General features: G+C 46.1%; 1 pseudogene; it reads left to right on the top strand.

Annotated features, from left to right (window-relative positions):
• The first annotated feature begins 296 nt into the window (after positions 1–296).
• Positions 297–3,641, top strand: LOC123441912 (annotated as a pseudogene).
• The last annotated feature ends 292 nt before the right edge of the window (positions 3,642–3,933 follow it).

The following is a 3,933-nucleotide window of genomic DNA, read 5'->3' as shown; positions in this document are numbered from 1 at the left end:
TACGCGTCCGCCGACGGATACGTAAGAAGTATCCACCACCGGTATAGCCGTCCGATATAAGCGTTGTCCGTCCGATCCGAGATCTTCCGACCAAATAGAACCTGAAACTGCTGCTCAGTTTCAGAAACTGATAGCCTGCTGCGGTTCCGACAGACTGCGCCCACCGCAGCCACCGCGTCCAACCACCGCGAAGCCGGCCACCGCCACCGCCTCCAACCACCGTGGCACCGACCCGGTAGCAACTGCTCCAACCACCGCGGCGCTGCCCGCAAACCACCGCGGCCACCGACAAACCTATGCCGCCCCGCAACCTCACGACGCCGCCAGTGCCGACGTGCCTGAACTCCATGGCGCACCACATCGCGCGCCAGATGGTCGGATCGGATGCCAACCTAGCTGACCGAGCCCGGCCATCTTTATCTGCTCCAAGCGCCTTCGGGAAGATCCGCCGCGAGCTGGATCTTCGAGTTGTTTCACAAATCCTTCGGTGGTGTTTGCTGAACCCACATCGAGCAGATCCCGTCAACGAAATTCGGTGAGACCTCCTGTTTCTAAAACTATAGCTCTGATCCAAAGTGAAAGAATGAACACCTGTGTCTTTCTGAACCTCTTCCTGAACCTGCCTAATTTCTGAACTTGTTCCTGAACCTGCCTAGTTTCTGAACCTGTTCTTACTTTTTTTACTAGTGAAAGAATGACACTGTTGCTGAACTTAGTTGCAGAAACAAATGCCTAGTTTCTGAAATTAGTTGGAATGAACCTATTCCTCTGAATAACAGAGCAAAAATGAGCCTCTATAGCTTCTGAACAATTGCCTAGTTTCAGAAACTGAACCTGAAAAATTTGCCTGTTTAGTTGTCCCCCTGCTCCCAATTTCAGTTACTATTGATTTGATTTTGTTGCAACACTATCATATGTGATTTTTGAGGTATGAAATGATTGTTGCACAATAATTGTGTTGCATGTACATGTAACTGAAGGTGAAGGAAGCTATGTCCATGGAAATTTTTGTGCTCCTGATGATGAAGATTCACAAGGTTTGTTGTTTGCTGAAGATGCTGAAGATGCAAGCCAATATGATTCAGATGATGGAGATGTTTCTTCCCAGCCGCTGCCACCCTATGTTGGGATGGTGTTTGACACAGTTGACGATGCTCGCAAATTCTACAACGACTATGCATTCAAGTTGGGTTTTGGAACGCATATATCTACTTCAAAATTCACCCAGAAGAGAGGCCAAAAGAAAGAGGATGCAACCCTGATAAAGAGGGTCTTTGGATGTGTGCACGCTAGAAACCCGTTAAAACGGAAACCAGCAGCACGTCAGAGAGCATTGCAACTGGAACCAGCAACTCTTGTAGGCAGCCTAGTGAGGGGATGGATGTCACAAGAAAACGTCAAAAAAACAGAATGCTCCGTCATGATTGTAAGGCGCATATGATTGTTGGGCTAAGGGAGGGGAGGTGGACAGTGACTTGTTTTTTTGCGGAGCATACACATCCGATGATGGACCAGCCGGAGCGTGTTAGGTACTACCGCTCGCATCGCAACATACCCAATGAGGATTACCAACTGTTGTTGACGATGCATGATGTGAACCTCTCCAATTCAGAATGCATGAGTGTCCTTGGTAGGATCCATGGAGGTGACACTAGGATACTCCTGTATGTGAAGAGAGACGTTACAAATGAACGTGCAAAGCTCCGTAGAGGGTTAACATTCCGAGACATGGATATGACAGTGAAGTATTTTCAGAGGAGGAAGGGTGAGAATCAAGAGTTTTTCTTTGCGAAACAGCAAGATCCTGCAACAAACTCTGTGACTGCCTTGTTTTGGGTTGATGGGAGAACAAGGGCGTTGTACCCGAAATACAAAGATTGTGTATTCTTCGATACAACGTTCTGCACAAACAGATACAACATGCCATTTGCTCCTATAGTTGGTGTAAACAACCACCTCCAGACAATTGCACTAGGATGTGCCATGTTGCCGGATGAAACTATTGACACATTTAAGTGGGTGTTCCAGCAGTGGATGGTTGCGATGGATAACGAGCATCCTGCGAGCATCATGACTGACCAGGACCAAGCCATGGCAACAGCCATTGATCAAGTGTTCCCGAACACTTGCCATAGGTGTTGCAAGTTTCATGTGCTTAGCAATGCACGGTCCAAGTTGGGGAGGTTGTTGAGCACGAACGAGGCTTTTGCAGATGTGTTCTACACTTGTATCAACCAATCTGAAACCGCTTTAGAATTTGAGGAAACATGGCAGCACATGTTGCATGGTTTTGAAGTTGCAGAAAACAAACACCTCAAGAATATGTGGCGAACAAGGCACACGTGGGCACCAGCATATTTCAAGAACAAATTCTTCCCGTTCACAAGCACAACAGGCAGGTCTGAGGGGCTCAACTCATATTTCAAGACCCTGATTCGACCAGCTGGCTCCGTTTGGAGGTTTGTGCAGCAATATGAAATGTGTCAGGAAACTATGCTTGATCGTGAGGACAATGCTGGATTCACTGGTGAAACAACAGCTCCACCACTATACTCTCGGTAGACATACTTCTCATGATTTGCCAAAAAATCAAAAAACAAACAAAAAAAATGTTGTTGTTGACTTATTTTTTCTTATGTTGTTGCAGCTACAACATTGAGCGCCAAGCTGCTGCGTACTACACCCGCAGTGTCTTTGGTAAGTTTCAGAAACAGGTGACAGCTTCTACTGGCTTCATTATCAACCAAGACATTGACTACCAAGGACACGGTGCCATGTTTGAGCTGAAAGCAACCTCCTATGAGAATCCGAAGGCATATTCTGTGCGTGTTGTGATGGATGAAGGGCTGTTTGAGTGCAACTGCCACTACTTTGAGATGAATGGGCTGATTTGTGCACACATAATAAGGGCAATGGTTCATCCCAACGTGCAAGTAATTCCGCAGCAATACTTATTGGAGAGATGGTCTGAAGCAGCCACAACAAGCATGGGTAGGACTGGCAGGTTGCTGGACTTTGGGCACCCCTCGACAAACACTCTGAAATACAACTCGCTGTGTCGAAGGTTGACATGGCTTGCCTCTAATGCATGTTGCAATGATGATGCCTACAGAATATTGGATGATGCAATTAAAGCCCTTGAGCCTGCCATAGCAGCGGCCAAGAGAGGAGCCATGCATGTTCAACAAGCTGCACAACAGAGTGAACCTCCAACAGCACCCGCTGCGGCAACGGTACCACTAAATGGTGACATGCGACAATACCAAAGCTCCGATATGCTGCAAAACCCAGCTCGTGTGCCTAAGAAAGGGCGACCAACTGATAGAGAGAAGAGAAAGAAGACGCTTGTAGAGCAGCGAGATGATGAACAAAAGAAGAAGATGAAAAATCAAGAGAAAAAAGCAACAACGTCAGGCAAGACAACAACTCCAAAAAGGACTGTTCGCTGCAAGCACTGCAACGAATTAGGACACAACATTCAAACATGTGGCACCCTAAGAGCTGCAATGGAGGCAGCAACTGTACCCCAAAAATGCCAATTCTGCTCTCTGGTTGGATATGCAGTTCCACAATGTCAGTACTTGAGAGCTGTGCTTGCAAATGATCAAAGAGTTGGCCAAATGACGCAACTGAACCTGTAGGAAAAAGATTGACAAAAAAATGGAGGTGACCAACCAGTAGACAATTTTTTTGTTTTATTTTCATCTTGATAAACAATAGACAGTGTTTGGAAAACAGGGTCTGATTCTTGTAGCTTCAGTTATTGTTGATCATATATTTTGTAACTGCAACGAATGTCATGCTGCATAAAATGTGTTGCAGAAATGGTTTACAAATAGAAACCCTGTTTCAGAAATGTGGCTGGAAGTAATGAAGCGAGAAAATAAGGAAGCAAAAATACAGTGTGTCCCCTGTTCATGATCTTGTTACGGA

Source organism: Hordeum vulgare, chromosome 3H (genome assembly GCF_904849725.1).
Source record: "Hordeum vulgare subsp. vulgare chromosome 3H, MorexV3_pseudomolecules_assembly, whole genome shotgun sequence".
In the NCBI taxonomy this organism is placed as follows: domain Eukaryota; kingdom Viridiplantae; phylum Streptophyta; class Magnoliopsida; order Poales; family Poaceae; genus Hordeum; species Hordeum vulgare.
Note: the sequence above shows the minus strand (reverse complement) of the source record. Positions and strands in the feature narration are given on the sequence as shown.